Below are 22086 nucleotides of genomic sequence, written 5' to 3'. Positions count from 1 at the left end.
AAGCTGTGAGGAGCAGCCCAGCCAGCATTATCCTGTGGGCGGCTTGTTTTTTCATCCTTCCCACCCTTTCAGTGATGATGAGGCCTATTTTTCTCCCCTTCCATGTGCAGAAATAGCTTGCATTTGTCGTAAATCACCTCGGCTGCAGATGGTGAGTCACTGGTTGATCAAAGGCAAGACCCTTTTCTAGGTCTGAGGGGAAGACTAGATGCTTCAATAAATCATTAGGAATCGGCAGTAAAGAGAGTTTCCTTTAGGTTTAATGAGAAAACCTCAGCACCGCCCCCCTTTGTCCCCCATGCCCCCTGGCTTGTGTAGTGTAAATTGCAGATTTTAGTGACACGAATGGGGATACCTGATTTAGGATCCCTGTTACAGCTATTCCTGGGCATTGGGCAGTAGTTTTCTGCCCTAATCAATAAGTCTGGACCGCAGCAAGGGAAAAAATGCTATAGCTGAGGGGGATAGATGTGAGTGAGTGCATGTGCAGGGAATGAGAAAAGACACAGAGTGTTGGCATGTGCCATTCACCAGCAGGCAGTGAGACAAGAGATGCAGAGTCCAACGGGATCAGCATCAGCCGGGCTTGAGCTTGACATGAGCTAGCGTAGCGGTGACAGGAGCTGGGATGCAGGGTGAGATAAACCACAGGCCCGTGACATAACTGCATCAGGATCCACGACACCACACTGTGTACCTATTGCAAGCTGGGATGAGGTGGCACTGAACAGGACCGCTCGCTCGGAGGAGACAAGGAGCAGTAATATGGCAGTGAGGAGAGGAGGAGGGACGGAACCCGAGCCATGCATCTGGCAGTGTCCTGCTCAGGAGAGAGTACTGGGTTACACAGGAGCAGAGGATGGTGTGAGAGCTGTCAAGAGAACAGGGAAAGACCCAGAATTGTTCCTGTACACTACAGACTCCTTTCTTCCCCACACCCCTTGCACGTCTCAGGCCAGCCTCTCTGGGAAAAAAGGGATCAATGGCTCTTGAGTCAGAGACTCCGCTGAAAGCTGAGCAGATGAAGGGTTTGCCATCTGTGAACAAGTTGTTCTGATTGAATTAGGGAACATTTAACATTTACAGATAATTAGAAACAGCCACCCATTACAAAGGGAGCAAGCGGCAGCATAGAGCAGGGAAGCTTTTGAAAGGCGATTGGAAGCTCCTTGACACATCAGCCAGGGGAGCTTTTCAGACACAACTTCTGAGCATTTCTGAATGCTTTGTGCTTGTTTCATCCCCAGATCTTGGGAGCCAAGTACCTATCTCCGTCTCTCTCTTTTGGCCTCTTCATTATTTTTTAACTGCCTTTTGCCTTTTTCTCCCAGCCAGCGCTCAGCCGGCTGCCTTTCTGGGAGATTTTAACAGTGTCCCCTTTGGTCCCATACTGGGCTGTCAGCTGGAAAGCAAAAGGGGAGGAAATTTGTTTTTCTTCTCCATGACTGTCACAATCTCCTTGGCCTGGAGCTCAGCGGAGCAGTCATGGGGAGGGACAGCTCTGAATGCAGAGGCTCCCATGCTACCCTGACCTCTACAGGGTAGACCTGGATGTAAAGATGGTTAATATTTTTTTCAAGCTAACATAAAACAGAAGTACTTGTGGAATAGAGAAATAAAATTTTTTGGTTACCAATTTCAAAAAGAAAGTAAAATATGTAAAATGCTCTCCTTTCCACTCAACAATAGCTTCCCTCTTACAAATTTCTCTCTTTTTTTTCTTGTTTCCTTAATATGTTTTTACATCAACAGTATTTAAAAAAGCACGTTTCTCATACTTTTCTTTTGAGAGAAAAAGAAGCTAGTGGAAATTTAAAATTCCCCAAAACACAATAAGAGATGATTTCCTTCCCAAATTTCCTCTGAAAAATAACTGGCATTTCTCAAGCAGCTCGAGCAGTAATTGCGCTTACATCAGTGACGGTAATTGCATTGCATCTGCTGCAGAGAGTTACCCAAGAGGTGAAATCAGAAAGCTGTAGCTGGCCTTTTGCTGGAAGAAGCCTCAGCGATGGCTCTTGGGCAGCGGTTCCACGACTTGCCCTCTGCTCCCAGCACCCAGGGTGACTCCAGGAGCTGAGGCGGCTGCATCACTGCCCCATCCCTATGGGACGGTGGCACCGTGCAGCTCCTGCCCGTATGCTGGCACCGCCTCAGCGGTCCCCACAGGCAGGAGAGAGAACCTGACTGGGAAATAAATAGGCCCATGTGTTTGTGAGAAGGTGGCTGTCCCCTCTTTCCAGACAGGCTGCCACCTTCCCAAGCCTGCTGTCCCTCCCAGCGGCGTCCAGGTCTCAGAGCAACAGGCTTTATGGTAAACGGCAGAGGAACCACTGAGGGCTGCTGTCACTGTGGTTCATGTTCTGGAGCATTAACAGAGGGAAGCCAGATTCATCTCTCCTGTTGATATGGAGGGACGTGGTCCCAGCAGGACCAGGACACGTCCCCCAGGCCTGCACAGGCCAGGGCAAGAGGAAGATGAGAAGTGCAGGGTTAAAAGGAGACTGGAGGGGTGAGAGAGGGATGAGCTCAGGGATGTCTTCAGGAGGTCAGCTCAGTTCTGATGGGTTCAGGACAGGACACATTCATTTGAGATGGGGATGATGAAACAGTGATGTCGCCTATGCAAGGTATCCTCAGCTCTTCAAAGAACTTGAGCTGCATAAATGTTTTGTCATTGTAGGATCGATTTTGGGTGACCAGTTCTGCTACAAGGAAGGGCTTATTCAATGGTTGCACAGCTGATTTTGGTCTTGGCTGATACAGGAACAGCGTCTTCTTGGTAGGGTGCAGGTGTACAGGGTACAGAACTTTCTAAGCAGCTCTAACAGAGATACCTACCTAGAGGTCATGTCCTGAGGGGAAAACTTTTCAAAACTTGTCTAAAAACAGCTGCAGTGAAACCAGAGAAGAGCTTATGGTACACAGAGATAATATTCAGCTTCCCTAAGTTTCTTAGAAGGAAATAAATGGAAAATGGAGATTTTTCCACAGGTCCAAAAATATCACAAATCCTGACTGGGGTAATGAAGTGAGAAACAGACACAGCGTTCTGCACAGCTTACACCCCAGCCTTGTCTCCCTTGTTTACCAGGGATATTCCTAGCAGGCAATATGTAGGACCCTGACAGACATCTAGTGGTGTGTTATTGTAACTACAAACACATTTGCCCAAGAAGGGGGTGCCCGGGGAGGTGGTGGGGCACGGTGGTAAGGAGATGGTTCTGCTCTCCAAATAAATAACAGACTTTGGCCATGGGGAAAGGTAAGCCCCTGTCCCTTGCACTGGCATCCAACTTATGGAAGAAGAAAGGGAGAGATCTGTGATCTAACAGCGTTATTTCTTGGAGAGTCAGACTGAACGCAAGGGAATTGCTGCAGGCAGCTCACCCTACACAACCCCATCCCGCTGCCACTAATATCTCTTCTGCTGGTGGTGGGGAAGGAGAGGGTATGGAGGGCAGCCCCATTAGAGGCAGCGCACACTGGGCGGATCTGCACGTGCCCACATCTTGGCTGGGAGCATGAGAAAATGCCTCGAAGGGGGTGTCAGACACAGTTACAGTGAAACATGATATTTATAACAAAGTGTGGGGGAAGGTGTCACATCACATTACGCTGATGCTCCAGCACCAGAGACACAGGGACAATGCTGCAGAGTGGGATGTGGTGAGGGCCAGCAGGCAGTAAGATGACTTTGCTCTGCAAATATTGATTCTTCTCTGGAGCCCTGGCAGCATGGCACACTGCAGCAGGGTTTTCCTGGAGGCGGGGAGGGGCAAACCTCTCATGGGCGCTGGCATCAGCTGGTGGCTCTTGCATTCCTGTGCCTGGCCCTGCTCTGCTTTCCAAGGGACAGTAAAGCTAGCGTGTATAGTGGTAAAATGAGGGAAATAAAATCCAGATATCTCCAATGTCCTTAAAAACTGCTCTATTTTTTCTTTTCTGATGGACATATCCCATTTGCTTTTGCATCAGTGCAAGGACATGGGTCTGGGAACTTAACCTTACTGATAGACCTTCCCTTACCAAGCTAACATTAAATGCTGCAATCTTTTGAATAACTGGTTCTTCAGAGAAAGCTAGTCTTTGTCACTGCAAGCATCTGGGATTGCACAACTGCCTCCCAAAAAAATGAATCTCTGAAAGTACCAAGCTCTTTCTAGTTGCTGCAATGAGTAGATGTAGAAAGCTGAGGCCAAGGGCCAGGTCTCAGAGCTGCAGTTTCCCTGTGCAGCAGGAGGACGCCTGGATCCCCATGCAGAAATACCCTCACATGTTGTAACGAGAGCAGTGGGAGCTCCTACACATGCACAAGCATATTTCTGTGCATTCAGCTCCTGCTCCTTCCCTCTGCCCTGGCAATGGTACAGTAAAACATGGATGCGATGTAGCACAGCAATGGCAGCCTTCCCCGGCCTCTTGGGGCTAATTGCCTGGGAATAACTTTTGTCAGCTGCCGTTTCTCCCTCACTGCAAACATAAGAGCATTTCTTGAGAGAGCAGCCGGCACATGGGCAGACAGAACCAGAGCCTGCTGCTTCTCCCCCTCTCTCTGGTGAAGGTATTTGGTGCAGTTCTAATGGCAGGTAAATCCTCCCCGTGGTGGTGAATGGAGCCTGGTCCCCACTCATCCAGGCTCAGGGGAGCATGGCGGTGGGCTTCACACACCCTGCAGTGGGCTGGGAGCCCACCCTTCCCTCTCTGCTCTGCCCTGTAGCTCTCTGTGACTCACCCAACAGAGGATTCAGCCACACGGCCCCGTAGTCCTTCGTGGGCTGGTTCAGCCTCTGCCCACCCCATGCTAGCCCTGCTTTTCTCCCCGCTTCTCCCCCCATGCAGCCAGCCGCGCCGTTTCCTTTTTGGGGATTCAGCTGCTCAGTGCCTGCAGGGATTGATGTTCTTTCCCAGGGTGATTTGAGGCCAGTTTGAGCATCGCAGCTCCGTCCAGAAGTGGAGACCTCATCACTAGTGGCATGTCGGTGCCAGCTCTTATTCTCATGGGAGCGCCGCGCTGACTGCTCTCACTTGAGTGCAAGCGTGGGTACGGGTGACCTTGGCCCCTTTGCCTGCCCTTATGAGGCTGCTTCCAAGTGCCTGCAGCGCTGAAGCTGCAGTCCCTGAGTGGGAATGGCAGCAGCGGCTGCGGACAGGGAGGCAGGCTCTCCCGCAGCTGCCTGCGGGGCAGTGTTCCCTGGGAAAGGCACTGGCTCCTGCCCCCTTTGCAGGGCGGGCTGGCGCGTGCCTGCTACGGGAGAAGGCAACTATTAATTGTCCTAGGGAAATGAACACTCGTGACCTCAGCCCTAGACCAAGCCAGCCCTGAACTCCTGCAGGCTCCACTCACCAGCCACCCTGTGTGGCAATAATCAGCAGGTGGATGTGAGATGCCCTCATTAGGCTATTGCTCAGGCCTGGGCTCATTGAGGCATAAAAATCCCCACCAGGAAAGAGCTGGGAGAAAGGAGGGGCAAGAGCACAGGCTGGTGTGCAATGCCAGCAGGGCACAGGGCTGGAGCACCTTAACAGGTATGGTCCTTTGTTAGCGCTGCCCTCAGGGTTGCTGGTAGATCTTGGCTGCTTTTGGGAGGAAAAGGGCTAGTGGAAGTGCTGGAAACATGTAGGTTGCTGTGTGAGAGCCATTAAATAAGTTGTAGAGTGCCTGTGTGGGATAGGGGTGTGCTGGGTGCGTATGTATTGTACTATATGCATCTATATGGTCTGAATAACACCCACCTGTGATTTTCCTTCATGCAGCTGTGTTGCATACCTACTGTGAGACAGGCCAGCACATGTAACGGGACTGATGCTCCAGTGCACGAGAAATACATTTGCACAGACTACACCTTTTCTGTGCTGCGTTTGCAGAGGGATCAGAGGGGGACACAATGGCCGTATGAGTACAGAAAATGGCTGGGTCCCTGCGCACCACCTCCATGCGTGGGGCATACATGTAAGCATTCTGCCTTGGACATGTCTATGCCCATGTCTGAAGGCAGACGTCACATCCACGTGGTATGAGGGGCTGAGGAGGGATGGCATGTGTGTGGCTGTAAGGCATTATGTCTCTCTGCATCTTGGTCGGCAGACGTGTTTTTCTGCAGATCTCTAATGTGTCACGTGTGAGCCAGTGTTTGCACGAAAACTAAGCATTTGGTTAGGATGTCCCTGCCTGTGTGTGTGGGTTACCCTGCTGTCTGTGCCTAACACGTGTTCTGTGAGGCACGTTCTGCCGTGTGCGTGTTCCCGTGTGCCTGTTCGCTGTCGGCCCAGCCCTGCCTGAGGTCCCGCCGGCTGTGTGCCCACAGCAGTGGCACGATGCCACGGTGCAGCCAGCCCTCTAATGCGGCTACTGTTCCTCTCACTACACAGGCAGTTTAACGGAGGTCGTCCTTCTCCCGCTACAGCCAGTGACTAAGGCAGCCTGGCATTTACCCAGGATTTATTTGGACACCCTAGAGCCAGCTGCACACATTTTTTTTTTTCTTTGTTTTTTGTCTGACTTCATGCCCTTTTGGTGATTGCTTATAACCCCAGTGCAGAGAGGGGAGCAATCCTCTCTGCTTTCAAGGGAAGCAGAACCGTGCAGCATCCACCAGATGCAGACAGACCAAAAGGGAAGAAAGCAAAAAAAAAAAAAAGTTCATGCATTATCTGTCCTGGAAATGGCATGCTCTTTGTATAATTCCCATTGACTTTTTCGCGAAAGATTTATTCTCTCCTTCCCCATGACAGCCGAGTTTGCAGTGTTCCCATAAGTTTGGACCAGCCCAAATTAACTGTGCATCCTCAGTGTCTGATTAGCTCTATTTGCTGTGTTTTTATTGACCTATGCAAGAGAAAAACTAGGTCAAGCCAGGCTGATGAGGCTAGATCTGGCTCTGTAATATAAATCAGTACAAACGAGGCCATCCATTCGCTGAGCCATCAAATCATGCTCAGGGGTGGGTCGCCTCCAAAGTGTCCAGAGGACATAATTAGGAACTTTCCCAAGCTGTCAATCAGAAGTGAAGCGTGGTTTGGAGGTAGAGGGTGGGTATATTTTTTTAGAAGCGGCTCTTTGTTTCTGTGGTGAGCAAGTGGATGAAGCACAGGCATCGGGATAGCTGCAAATAGAAACAGCCCCTGCCTGTCTGTGACTCCTGTGCAGTCTCTCCACAGAGAAGGGGTGGAGGCAGCTCAAAGAAGCCTGCGGAGCTGAGATGAGGCTTTTTCTACAGAAGCAGGAGGGGAGGACAGAAACTTTTTACTCAGCTTCCTTGCTAGCAGACCTTATTGATAGCTTTTGCCATGCAGAGCCAAGGGCGATAAAGCCAACCTCCAGTATGGAGAAGCCATTGAGACTGTCTGCTCCTGGCAGTCCTGAATCTCCTCTAACGTTGCCTCTCCTGGTTTGGTTGGATCAGAGTAGGAATCAGCCTGTGACCCAATCTGCTGCTGCTGAGTTAGTCACCGTGCTCTGGGGAGAAAGGAGGTGGCAAACTCTGTGACAGGCTGGTTTCAGATGCATTAAAAACCCCCTCCATCACCCTGGAAAAGCTCTTTGCAGGGAGACTTAGGTGTCTGGTGCTGGAAGTTTCCAGGACAGGAAGCAGGGAGCAGCCCCAGCTGGTCTCGTCTTCGCTGTGTGATGTGCTGGGAGTGAGATGTCACACAGCATTAGCTTCACTTTCGGTGGGGTGGAGGCGGCTGGCAGTCGTGCCGTGACAGCTCAGGGGCTCACAAGGCCACCCTGCGAGGGGAGAACAGGGGAGCAACATGGCAAAGCAGAGGGGGCCAAATCCCAAATAGGTTGTGCTGGTGTAGCAGGGGACTCAACGAGGGGGTACTGGGAGGAGGGTGGTGGAGGAGGTTGGAGTGCTGTATGCACAGAGGGCATGGCAGGCTCGCCCTGCTCCTCATGATTACCCGCGGGGCTGTCAGCCAGCCGCTGCTGGATTGGCCTCTGCTTTGCAGAGCAGCAGCCTGTGCGGGAGGGAAGCTCAGGTCAGCGTCACGTTGGGCTGCTGAGAGCCACCCATGTGATGGCCAGGCAGCAGGGTGGCAAGGGGGAAGCGTCCCTGAAGAAGGTCACCTGCATGTGAAAGCCAGTTTGGACCTGCTTTTGAAGTAGCAAAGGGTTTGGGCAGAGCCGTGCAGCCATGATAACAGATCGGGATGTTCCCAGTGCACAGGGGGAGGCAGAGCTCCCAGCGTCTTCAAAGTCTTTGGGGATCTTGCATAGACATCAGGCCACAAATGCCTCATTCTTCACCCCCAAGAGTATCTGCAGTTCCTTCCCACTTAGTGGAATCTGAAGGGATTTTGTGTGTTGCAATATACAGGGCAGAAGCACCTTCAGTGGGAGCATCAGGATGCTGCTGGAGGCAGAAACTCACTTGTTATGAACAGGAACAATCCACCATCTTTTATATAGCTATGCCCCCAGCTCTGTACTGCAGGTGTCAAACATGCAGTAAATGCTGTTCCCCTGGGGAAAATTTGGTCAGTAAAACGAGGAATATCAGTTTTTATGGAGAGAGACAGAGCTGATGAGACCTTGCTGCTAAAAGCCTGCTGGAGATGCAAAGTATCCTCCACTGAACCCAAAGGTCCATTCATCTGGGTCAGCTTCCAAGGAGACACTTCCCAATTCCTTCTGCAAGATGCTGCCTTTGCTGGGAGAAGCCAGCAGCTCTTGGGGATGCAGGGAGCTGCCACCCTCCCAGGGCAGGAGCCAGCACAGGCATCTCCACCTGTGCAGCTTGCAGACCTGCTTCTCCTGGCTGAGCTCAGCAGCAACCCAGTGTGAGTGATGGCCCCGGCTTCCCGAATGCATTTACATTCCCTTTGCATGCTGCTGTTGCCTTCCCGTCTTTATGGCTGTGATTTACTGACGTCACAGGCGCAGCATCATGGAATTGAATTTACGGGAGGCTGAATTTATGATTAGAGAAATGAACCCTTCACCACTTCATGCTGCCCCCCCCCCCCATTCTGTACACACATACACACACGCGCATGCACCTCGCTCTGCTCCGCAGCTCCACAGTACAGTGCCAGAGGGGGAAGAGAGGCCATGGAAGACCCTTGTTCATGGAGGATATCTGCTCCCCTGGTTGCAGGCAGAAATGAAGGTATCAGAGAAAGGGCTCGTCTGGGTCCTGGACATCCAAAGCTCCTGGGTTCTGACCATAGATCCGCAAGCTGGCACTACAGCCACTCTTGTAAGCTGGGCTCCGGGGTTTTGCGTGTGTGACCGAGAGCAGGAGTGGGTTGCAGCCCATGAGGCAGGGCTCCTGACTGCTTTGGTTCATATTAACAGTCCTCTTAACAATGATGTGTTCCTACTTTTGGGTGATTTCCAAAGCATTCCCAGGAGGCATTTCTCAGCCTCGCCATCTCCTGTCCCTCCCCTCCAAATTTTGCCCTCTCTCCAGATGAACTTCTGGATAAACTGCAACATCAGCAAGCCAAACCAAGAAGGAAGGGGATCAGAAATGCGAGAGAGTTTACAGGTCATAAGCCAAACTCATAATAGGACGCAGCTCTGTGCAGCTTGAAGCGTGGCTTAGTTTGTGTCTGGGTGTGTTGGAATGACTCCATCCTCGGGAGCTAATTTAGGACGTCCTCTGCTCTCTGCCTGGGGAGGAAACGGCTTCTGTACAGAAGGCACTTGTCTGTGACAGATCTCTTGTAAACAGCACGATAGCTTGATGTCAGACGGGCTGAAGACATCTTTATCAGGTACTTTGCCAAAGCCCCCGGGGGGAAGCTGTAGGACAGACTTTGGTCAGCAGAGATTTTTCAGGCACAGACTGGCTGAGATTCAGAGTCAGGCTGCATGGAGCCCTCGCTAACCCAAAGGCTTGGGTAGACTGCTAGCTATTAATAAAAAAGGAGGTCTGTGTTATACCACGCTGCATCACAGCCCCAGCTGTCTCTCAGCAGAGGAGCTTTGCAGAGATATTCTAGGCAGAGGCACTAAAGAAAAGATTATATCAAAAATGGGGCAGGTTAGAAGAGCAGGATGGATAGAGGATTTCCTGATCTGGGGGAAGGTTAAAGCCTTTTTTTTCCAAAATGAAAATCCTGGTGGTTTTCATCAGTCATAAAACCCCATTTTTGTCAGGGCTTAATCACAATGATTCATGTAGGCCTTTTATATTTTTTTTCCCTACTCCTGTACGTGTATTAGCTACCTTTCCAATCAAATGTCCCTTCATACCAACAGTCCCCAAAATCTTGGTTTAAAACCTGAAGAAAAAAATGGCTATGTTTCTTTTCCTCTGAGATTAAATGAAGGGAATCAGTCTTGCTTTTGCATGAACAATTTTGGGTTTTGTTGTTTGTAGGAAGCTAAAGCAGAACAATTTTAGTGGGCATCAGTGTTTTGCTGGTGATGTGCCTGCTTCTTTCCAGCCTCTGGAAATCAACAGCCCTGTGCCTGCTACCAGTCCATCCATTCATTCATCTGTTGCCATCTCTCCCTGCATACCAGAGTACCCTCTGGCTATGCTGAAACATACCGAGCTGCAGAAATCGTGCTTGAGGTGGAGAAATTGCAGAAGCAGAAGGAGCCTTTACAGCAAACAGTCTATTTATTGATATTTTATTATGCTGTTTAGCAGGACCCTGGTGCCTGTAATAAAGCATTAAGGAAGTGTAGCAGCACATTCTCATTGATCCCATTCAGTACTGTGATATTAGTGCGAGGGCCAGTGACAAAGAAAAGAAATAATTTTGTTCCCCTCCCCTGTGCTGAATTGCTGATGGCAAAATGCTCTATAAGCCTGATGATTAGTTAGTTGTACTGTGGCCCCCAACTGAATGATCACAAACCACATGCAAAAAGGGAAAGGCAAGCTTTTTTTTTGATCTATAGAACTACACAGTGAGGGATCTGGAGAAATCCGTGATGACTCAGGAGAGTGCAGATCTATCAAGCCTGGTATTTCATGACTGAAGATGGAAATGGTCTGGGCTGGTCCTGAAGAGCAGCCAGGGTAGGGCATGAGCTGAAAGTGCCTCTGTGCGACAGAAGTATTTGCAGCCTTGTCTGCTCTGGGTTTTCTAGTTGCAGGACACAGCAGCTAGTCTGGATTGCAGCACGGGAAAGAAACCACTTCAGCTCTCAGGTCTGTAATCTCCTGGCTCTGTAATCTTCCTTCTGCCCCTCACTGTGACTCCACAGCCACATATGGTATCAGCAGAGAGAGAGACACGCGAGCCCATCAGTAACAGAGCACGGTGAGGGTGCTACACATAGCCCTAATGGGAGACATCCTCTACCTTCAAAAGTTTATACCATAAACACAAAACAGGTGAGAACAGTAGCAAAGTGGTGAAACGGTCCCCAGTGTGCCAGTGGCAGAACGATGCAAACTCTGCCCGGTCACTAAACAACAAGCCAGAGACCCCAAACGCTGCCCACTGACCAAGGGAAGAGCCCTTGCTTCTTCCTCCCTGGTCCTTCCCAGGTGTTTAGTGGTGAGGCCGTGGCCAGGCTGGGGCAGCCTCCTGCCCCCGGCCCCACAGAGAGCCCCGTGCCTGCCCTGTGCCGGGCAGGGTGCGTGCCCCGGTGCCCCGCGAGCAGAGCAGCTGTACCATCAGTGCCGGGAGCTGGGAGCCTCTCCGCTGGGGTCTTTGCTGCTCCCCGTGCTGCTGGGACCCCGGGGCTGGAGGTCTGTGCTCCTGCTTTCTCCTTTTTTCCTCCGGAGAGGTGTCGGCAGGGCCAGCAAGCGCAGCTCCTGGGGGAATCCCAGCTCCCGTGCCCGGTTCTCCATCTGCACAGCCCTTGTCCCGGAGGGGGTGGCTCTGCGTCAGCCGGCTCCAGATTAACATGTGCAAACATTGCATTAGCTAAATGGCCTTTCCGGAGGGAGGAGGTGTCTGGGTGTTTGAAGAGGGATTTAGCTCTGTTATCACCTGGAAAGCTGGTGTTCTGCACTCAGCGTGGCTAAATATTTACAGCCAAGCGGAGCGGCTGGGGAATATGGCGCGCGGAGTGCCCTCTCCCCAGCCAGACCTCAGCCAACAAGTTCAGCTGCGCTCACACCGTGTCTCTGCCGCTCAGTGGGGCCCTGCTGCTGCTCACCAGCAGAGGAATGACCCCTGAGGGCTGCTTTCTAACCCTGTTCCTCTACCAAATTCCTACCTGGGCTCTTCATCTTCTGTTGCTCCTTTCTCTCCTCCCTGTGAAAATTAGGGTAATAATAATAGTAGCCCTTAGGATCACTGGAAGGGGATGAATCATTAGCTCCAGTAATGTTCCCAGGGGCCTAAACCTCTCATTTTGTGCATCGTGGGGTTCACATCAGCATGAACGTGCTTCCTCCTATTTTAGCAATCTCCGCAGTCCCCCACTGTGACTGTGGGGACAATTAGTAGCTGTAATCTTCTGAGCGTTGTGTAAGGAGGGGAAGAATCTGGTAATACCTGGCTGGGATTTTGTGTGGATTAATTAGCTACCGTTTGCACAGCTCTTTGAAGCTTCAAACCTATTCAAGTGCTAAGTATTATTATTAAATAGTGATCCATTAGTTCTGATCATTGGCTATGGCCTCTCCGTAGACTCTGTGGTGTCATTTTCTACAGCATCATATATTTGTCTTTGCTCTTCCAAATACATTTCTTAAGACAATGTGGTAGCAAAAGAGTCCATCTGCAATTTTGCTTTAAGTGTGGTTTTGGTAATCTTACTTGTGGTGGCTGGGTTATAACTGCGCTTAGATGTACCAGGTGTACTAAAACCTGTACTTCCCTGGTTCTGGATCACCTGCTTCAGGGCAGCTGAGTACCAGGTGAGCTAAACACAAAACTTTCATCAGAGGGCTGTGTCCTTCACGGTGGCTATACAATACCTTAAGCCCCCTTTCTAGCTTGGCATTTTATCTGGCACCGCAATTGGGGAAGAAACGTGTTAGCTCAGAGCTCGATGAAGGCTCTAATGCATCCAGCCTCACATCTGAGACGTGCCCAGCTGGTTGCCATGTTTCGGCTGGGCTGTGGTAACTCATGAAGTGATAGGGATTTGAGTCCTGCTCCGAATCCCTTTTCTGTGCCTGTAGAGCTATGGCTGTTGTTGGTACGTGGCACCAGAGGACATCTCTGGGATCAGGACTAACTCATGCTGCAAGAACGTTGCCGCTGTGCCATCCTGCTCCTCCTGGGCCATGTTGTAAGGGATACCTCGCTCCCAGCTGAGCTGCAAAGGGCGGCTCGCATCCCTCCTAGGGCTACTGGCTTGCCTCTTTCCAGCGCCGCTGCCTTCACGTGGGCTGAGCTGGCCTGGGCTGGCCTGTCACCTCGCTGACCAGCTATGCCAGGCGCCAGGGTCCAGACCAGGGGACAGGCAGCTGTGCGATGCTGCCACTAGCCCAGGTGTCACCTCATAGGACCCGTCTTTCAAGGAGCGCTGTGACAAGTGGCACGAGCCAGCTGTTGGCCTCCCAGGAGTGCGACCCTTGTGTGCAGTGCAGTGCCTCGGGAAAACAGGAGCCTCCCTCCTTCTCACACAGGTATTGCGCGGTGTTACTCTGCTGGGGTGAGCCGTAGCAGGGACAGGCCTGTGAAGCTCCCTGCGAGCCAAGACCAGCTGTTTAAAGCAGCTGAGGATTGTGTGCATCTGTGAGTTTATTCCTGGTACTTACCAATGGGAAGAGATCGGAGCCTCTGGCACTGACATATATATGTGGGTGCATATTTCTATCTGGAATTGAGGTTTTATTCTTGTAAACATTGTATTTATTATTTAAATAAAGCCATACAAGCTGCCGTATTAATATTGCACCAAAAAAGCCATAAACCTCCCACTAAAGAGCTAGAAGAATGCTATGAGGAGAACAAAGCAGGCATATATCACTGTATTTGGCCAATCTTAAACCCAGTCATGGCATTGCAAATAAAATACACAGTGCTTCTTTCATCACAAATGTATTCTCAATCAGGAAAAAAATATATATAATTCAAGATTTGATACACTCTAAATCAAGATGTGACATGTTCAGGAATCAAAAAGATAAAAAATCTGGGCAATTTCTGAATCATTCAGGTCTCCAAATGGTAGTTCTTCAAACTGATGTTTAAGGGAGAAGCTTTGGGAACAAGCAAAGACTGTTAAGTAGGGTAAGTAATTCAGAATGCCTCAAACTCCATGACTGAACCCCAGCTTTCTTAAATTCCAGTGTATACACACCAATGAAGGTAGTTAATATTGCTCATCACTTTTGAAAAGTTTTAAGCTGTTCCCCACACAGAAAATTTTATCTTTATGGGATGATTTAACTCTTCATCTGCCTGATGCAGGCTGAAATGTCAAGGATGGGTGTAAGCCAAGAATTTCATGCCTGAGGTCTGAGATATCGGTTCTTTTACTCCTTATTATTCCAAGTTAGCATATGGATTGGGCTGCAGTTTGCAACATGGAGCAGAACAGAAGTTTCCTGATGAAATGACCATTTTCCAACAAAAAGAATGTTTATCCTAAACATCAAAACTTTATCTAACAATGATACCTCCTCTCTCATATATGAAATCCACCTCATTTTTTTAATTTGGTGGTTTAAAACTGTTCTGCAAGTCTAGGCAGTACCTGGGCTACTTTTAAAGGATCTACCAAAGTGATGAGGGAAAGCAAAGCCCACTATTACCAGGTTTAAATTTGCTGCACTGGGTCCACACTTCCACTGGTAAATTTGTAGGGGTCTGCAAGTGGAAGATGAAAGCTACAAAGACACTACAATCACTATGGCAGCGACTGCTTCTCAGTAGAGATCTGGACAGCATGTAGAATAACAGGGGCCTGTCTGGCTTGGGGAATTTAAGCCCTATCTTAATGTATAGACAAGCATCGTGACAGAACCTGGACCTCTTTGCCAGAACCTCCAAATGGTGCCGCAATGCAGAACTATTTTGTGCTTGAATGTATCTGATACTGCTTTAGAGCTATTTAAGTCTAGCTTAATTTGATCTTGATCCCTTAATTATATAATTTGGATAATTTCCAAACCACTTCTCTAAAATATCTGACTCCTGAGTTGAAAGAGATCTGTTATCCAACTCTTGATCCATTTTCCTGATAACGCTTATGATATGGCTTTTAGTGTGATATTACTTTGTCTTGATGCTGAAGAGGCCAGATTTACAAGCAAGAGAGCCTGTGCGTTTGGGTGATGGCTGCTTGAAATTACATTCCTGTGTTGGTCCATGGTGAACCTTGCGAACGCTATACTGATATTTTTATGGCTCTACCAGTGTGATAGATCTAACTCGGAATGTGGCTGCTCTGTATAACATTGGCGTCTTTTGCCAAAATTGCAACCCAGCCCTCATTGTGCAGGGTGTGCACAGGCACCCAGAGGTGCCTTGGGGAACCTCAGAGAAGGAGAGAGGCAAAAGATGTGCAGAAAGGAGTGTTATTCCCCCTGTTGTACAGCTGGGGGCTCTGAGGCACAGCAGGATTAAGTGCTCTGCCCACGGTCCTGCTGTCCAGTGCTTTAGGCTGGGAGCACTGCAGGGCCCTGTGGGTTTTCCTTGACCCAGTCAGGTAAGGGATTAGGTCTTCAGCAGGTATAAATCTGCACAGCACCAATGGGAATGCTTGCTCGCGCCCGCTGTCTCTGTGGTCCTTTGTTTCTTAGCATGGATTAGTGTTCATCTGTTAACACGTATGGGAACTTCGCCTTCACATCTATGCTTCTGGCTGGAGGGTCGTTTATCAAGCACACAGTTGGACATGAGGTTGCATCTTCTCTCCTCGGACTTGGAGACCCTGCCTGCACACATGTGGTTTCAATATAAATGCAGAGCGCTGAGAAGCTCTTTTCTTATTTGAGGAGAAGGTGTAAACCTTTGTAGGATAAACATACCTCCATCAGTAAGGGACAATGACTTCACTTCTGCCTCACAAGCATTGCTTATGTGAGCTTTAATCATTCTGCTCTTTGTACTAAGCGAAGCCCTTATGATCAATCAGAACTTTGAAGTTTTGTTATAAAAATGTAAATGAAATGCATTTCTAAATGAAGCTTTTTTCTGCCTTGCGCGCCTTTCCATTCTTCCACACACACTCACAGAAAGCACAAAGGCGCTGATAACAGCACGATCGCTTCGCTGGGCCATTTCAGCACTGAGGTGCATGTTTGCCTCCTTCCTCCCACTCTCTTCACTGCTTCCACTCTTCCACTTATAAAAAAAGGAAAGAAAAGAGGAGCAAAGCTGCCCCCTGTACATTTCCAGACATTCTGATCCGATTGGGAGACAAAATGTTCTTCTGATTACAGGTCTAAAAATAAAGATAGGGCTTCTAAGGAAAATATTGTGCTGCTGGTTGCTTCTTTTTAAAAAGTTAAGCCTGACTCCCGAGGGAAGCAAGGTGTATGCAACCTGCTGTCTGTCTGTGTGTGTCTGGTATGCTCCACTAATAACTTCTGCTGTCATTGGCCTCTATCCTCTGACTCTCACAGAGAGAGAGATGGCTCTGAGGTATGGAGTTCCCGTAAGTTTCAGAAAATCCCGTCTGTCCAAGCACGCTGGTTTTGTTCCAGTACCAGAGACGCAGCAAAATAAATCAGCATCTCAAACTAGTTCTTCCTAAGCCTGGCCCTGGTAATGCACAGCTATCAGCCATCTGGCCACAGTCCTTAGAGAAGCTCTTCCCGAGGGTTTTGGCCAGGATCTGATCGCAGAAAGGAACAGTGCTGGTGGATCTGTGATGGCTTGGTGGAAGGTGGAGAAGAAAACTCCAGCACTTAATTTCAAGCTGTTTCATCAAATTCAACTTTCACTGCCACTCTTAGCAACTTCTGGGGAGGCAGAGCCAGCCAAGTCTGGCAGACACCTGGGAAAAAGCTCTGTCATGCCCTAAACACTTGTTCTGGGCATGTGGGTGGATTTTTTGTTTCCAGTATTTTTCTGCATGCAGAGTTTTGCTGGTGATTTGGTGAAACCTCACAGTGTCCATAAGCTCCTGCTTCTCTAGAGATCGCTGCAAACCCCTCACTCAGGGCATCAGTCTGCTGCCATTCACCTCCGCGGAGCCAGGGAAAGCTCACTGGAACGCCTACAAGGCTGCGGAAAGCTCAGTCTTGGGAGCAAGGGCCACACACCTGGGATGTGCCCAGCTGGCATTGGAGCGAGTTTCCTGTTGTCTCCTGAAGTCTTGGGAGAAGGATGCAGAAAGAAACATCATTCTCGCAGCAGGTGGATAAAGATGTCCTCACTCTCTGCAGTCCCCTGGGGAGTTAATGAGCAGGGGACAGATGGGAGGAAATGGTGCTCAACGGTTGGAGGAATCCCTCTTGATAACTGCCGTTGTGAAGCAACAGGAGCACGCTCATGCACAAGCCTGAAGAGCTGAGTCTGTCTATTTTCACCTGCAAGGCATCCCAGTCACAAGTGCTCACCGGCTCGCGTACACTCTCACGCAGTGGCAATGCGAGCCGGACTGTTCCTTTTTGTGGTTCCCTTTCCAGCAGCCCTCTCTCAAGCCAAGCCAGAGTGCCTTCAAAGAGCCAAGAGTGATTGCAGTTGTTGCGGGAACCCAGAGGCAAGGGGAAGAGCAATGCCAGTGTCTTTTCTCCAGTTTTCCCTTGCTATAGCACTTTTCTGAGGAGCTAATGTGATTTTGAGCAGCCATTTGGCTCCATGAATGGCTGGAGCCCAGAGCAAGGTCCAGCCTTTTCGTAATGCGCACGGTGTCCCTCTCCTACCGCCGAGAGCAGCAGGCTGCCTCACCTATCCACAAGACAGTTAGGGAGACTAATTGCACACGTAAAAGTGCTGACGGGGCAAACCTCTGTCCCTTCACTTGTAATTGGTATTGACGTGGTACTCCCTGGCCGTAGGGTGCTCCAGAGCCAAACATAGGTTACAGGGTTTCAATTTGGGAAGTTTGCTTAGTAAAGACTTTCTTGAATATAAGGGAGGACAACACTTTTTATAGAAATGCGTATGGATATTTGTTATGTGTTCTATTTGTTTGTACTACAGTCAAACTCGGCAGCATTTTTTAGCCCAACTCCCTCTGCCTCTGTCTCTCTCTGTGTCTGTCTGCCAGTCCTGTTCTTAATCAGTTTGAACTATTGGCTGATTTCAGCAGATCCCTGGTGAAGTTCTGATGGGTTTTGCTAGCTGGGAGAATGAGACCGAAATTACTTCCCCAGCTAAAGGAAGAGCTGCAGTGTGAGCACAGCAGCAGTAATAGGCAGCAGAGAATCCACGCAGGCCAGGGACATGCTGATTGCTTAGCCCTGAGAAAAGCTTCACTCAGAGCTTGCAACTCATTTGTTACAGGAAATCTATGTGGCACCGAGCCTCAGAAAACAACCAAAGCTTTGTTAGCTGCACAGCTCACAAGAGTACTTCTTTTTTGCCAACTGGATATCTTAAATCTGGGGTCATGTTTTTAAACCTTTAGAGGTCCCAGCACCATTTTGAAAATGATATTTAGAGAGGCTGCCAAGTCACTGGCCACTCGGAAAAAATTCTGGTTTGATCCTGTATTCCAAATCCAGCAGTGCCCTTTATTCCTAAGCAAGGAGCTTTGGTCTCTTCTGAGCATTTCTACAGGACTGGTGGGTCAGCAGGTATGCCAGGAGATGACTGGCCATGTCTTACATCAGTTTAGATCTGTGCTGACTTTCAAGCTGCAGTCCATGGATTCCAGGGAGCCCACTGACTGTTTCTGATTGTTTGGGGAAAACAAACTCATCAACAGTAGATGTAAATTTGCTATACAAGGATTTGCGATGCTAGGATAAAATCCTAAGGATTCAGCAAACAGGGGAGGAAAAAAAAAAAGGAAAAGTGCCCTTCCATGCTGACCCATTTTATTATCTAGGTCAGACAATAATTGTTAGAGTGGGTTGTGATTTTTAGTTTGGATCCAGTGTAGATCTGTTGATTCTAATGTCCACAGAAATAAACTCCAGGCTGGAGAGAGAGTCTCTAGATGCTAGTTGGTAGGCTGCACAAATTGGTAGCACAGCATCCTTTCTCTGAAAGACTATTTTACTGAGTTTTAGATTTATGCCATTTACTACTTTATAGATAACACAGTCACTATGTTCTAAACTGGTGATGTAGTTAGAATGGGGAATGGACTGGTTTAATGGTTTCTGAATTTGATTGCTTAGAGGGCAGTTTACTTCTAGATTGGAGAGATTGTGTTCTAAATTATAGAGCTAGTGCTTTTATGAATTGAGCAGGGTATGGATTAAGCAGGTGAGGGGGCTGTCTGTGTTGACTAGTGGCTTCACATCTTTCAGGATGAGTGGCTGAGGTCAATTCAAGTTCATTACACTGCAAGGAGTTTATGATTTCTTTGTTACGGAGGTTCAATATGAATTGATTTTAAAATAAACTTTTTTGACCAATTTAATAAATTCACTTTATTGTTCAGGCTTTGATGTTATTTTCCATGTGATCAGCATAAAGCATTTCCCTTGCTACCCCTATCACTCTGGATGTTAGTTAGACCTTGCGGCTCTTCTTTCCTTCCCTCCAAAGCTTGATCAAAAGACGGCCATGAACAGAAGCTCATTTGAGGCTTGGGTGTACACGCCAATTTTGCAGCTGTAGTTCAGGAATTCAGCCAGTACCACTCAGTGTGGGAGAGAGACTTTTTGTTCAAGCCAATATTTTCCGAGGTATTTTTGTGGGAATGAAGAAATTTCAGATCTTTTCCATAAGTATTAATAAATGGAAAATTTCAAACACACATTCATCATTTGCATCATGGTGCAATTTTGATAATAATTGCAGCTATTCCCTAGGGGTGTCTGGGAATCAACTTGGCATGGGGGGATCTTTTCCACTCATCCAAGTAACAAATAAGAGCAAGGAAACCGTATCCACTGTGCAAACCTAAATGCATTTTTAAATAAGTCCTTGCACTGGGAAACCTATGGACTTGTAGTTCCAAAGGATGAACATTTGCATAGCTTCCTCAGTGTCTAATGGACAGTGCTAGGAACAGTTTCTCCCCTCAGCCCTAAGATACAGAAATCTGTCAGAACTTTGCTCTCACACACTTTCCTGTCTCCTGTAAATGGAATGAAACTGGACAGGGATTTCACAAATTCTGTAGGATAAACAGCAAACCAGCAGAAACACAGACAGCATGATTGTTGCATGGAGTATCAGCTGAAAGTGATGAGCCTCACTTGGGCATGCAGCTGATTCAGTTAATTGGGACAATAAAGTTTTCTCCTCAGAGTTCTCTTTGGGAAAATATTTTCTCCCATGTTCATGTATCGGTTTCTTCAGTCCATTAAAAATCACCTAAAGATGGTCTGAGACCTATGCATGGCATTGGAGTGAGCTGTTATGATTGTAAACAAACCATGTTCTAGGCATTCTTTACCCAGCTGGTTCTGTTAAGGCCATGATGGCTCAACCAGCACCAGCACCTGGGGGCACCGCCTTTGCAGGGAAAGTATTTATTGAGCAGCCCAACGCCCTCTTAGGCTTTTGTATGGTAAACGGAGTGCTGCTTCTTGTTTGATGTTCTGCTTCAGGTAAAACTTTTAGCTGATTTTTTTTGTTTTGTAGTAACAGCTCAGTGTGGCTGTAGGTGCAAGGTGATTTTCCTTCTACTTTGCCTCCCTCAGCCTCAGAGACACCATTAATAAGGTAAGAAAACTTTCTGTTACTTCTGTTTTTCAGTCTTGTGTGCCTTTCTCCAGCCTGGAGTGCTAGGGGAGGTAGTGGAAAAATGCAGCAGATCTGTCAGAGAGATAAGTGCGTTTTAAAGAGCAGTGATATCTGTCAATGAGACAGCAGCTGCACAGCAATTCATTTCCATCTCTGCCTCCTCATCTGCCCCAGAAATGTCGACACAGCACTTTCTCTCTCGGGTTGTTTCTTGAATTTTGGTTGTTGGGGGTTTTTTTTGGCCTTTTTTTTTTTTTTTACTGCTTTTAGTGTATCTAGGGGCTACATCGAGGAAAGAACAAAGAGAGCTAGAGAAAGCCCTGCTGCCTGTGCAAGCCCAACCCCAAAGCCCTCCTGGACCCTTCTCCTCAGTGTGCGGTGGTGGATGAGGGGAAGTTTATGAAGGCTGTGCCCCAGGAGGGCTTGCATTGCTATAAAGAGCATCAAGGGCAACAGCTAAAAATTCATCCCAAAATGCCCATCTGTTGGCTCTGTGCTTCCAATCTGTTCTCTGTTCCTCCCTCGCTGCCCCTCCGTAAGGTCAGCCAGAGTGCAGAGCCCTGAGTGTGCCCGGGGACAAGTGTGCCCTTTGGGGTGGGGGGGTTGCAAGCTGCAGCCAGGCTGCTCGTAGGGGAGGGCTGCATGAGGTGGGGATTATGTCAGTGGCTTTCCTTGGATGCAAAATACGGAAGGGAAGTTCTGGTATTTGCTGAGACTGCCAAATATACCCCTGAGCCACACTACTGGACCCTATAGCATTCCAAATGCTTTACCCAAATCCCAGTGTCCGGCTTGCCTCTGCCTGAGGTCTCCATTAGCACCTCATGCTGCCCGAGCTACCCAGCTGCCATCGCATTGGTGTGGGGCACTGGCAGAGGAACTTAGGCAGTGGCCCCAGTACCTTGTGAAAACCCACATCCCACTCTCAGGTGGCGACGGTTTTATTGAAAACAGGAATTTTGTCTTCATGTGAGGCCACTAGTGATCCCATTCAGCAAAGATTAGTAAAGGGACCCCTGGCTTTGGTAGGCAGATGTGAGCTGGCAGGTAGCCCTTTGCATCTCTAGATACCTGTGGTTGTCCGAGTGGGTACAGATTTGCTTCTGTACGGCTTGGTGTTTCTGCCTGCTTCCTCTGCGGTTGCCCCAGTCTCCTCCACACATCTGCTCCCTTGGGCCGCAGAGAAACCTGCGGTGTTTCATGGGCACCCTGGGTTATGCTGATTGAAGAGAGATTAGTAGAAGTTATTTACAAACTCTTTGCAAAGAAAGAGGGGGAAACTGCAGCACGTGTAACTAATGCAGGCAGCAGTGATAAAAAGCAGCAGGCTGAATACCTACTTTGAAGTGGCACGCTTTCCTGAGCTCCCGACCTTTTCCTGCTGCTGCTTGTTGCCAAGATTGAAGGTTCATTGTTTCCCATCTTTGCTAAAGACGATTTTTAAAAGCATTT

This window comes from Charadrius vociferus, unplaced genomic scaffold (assembly GCF_000708025.1).
Source record: "Charadrius vociferus isolate BGI_N301 unplaced genomic scaffold, ASM70802v2 scaffold751, whole genome shotgun sequence".
Taxonomy (NCBI): domain Eukaryota; kingdom Metazoa; phylum Chordata; class Aves; order Charadriiformes; family Charadriidae; genus Charadrius; species Charadrius vociferus.
Note: the sequence above shows the minus strand (reverse complement) of the source record.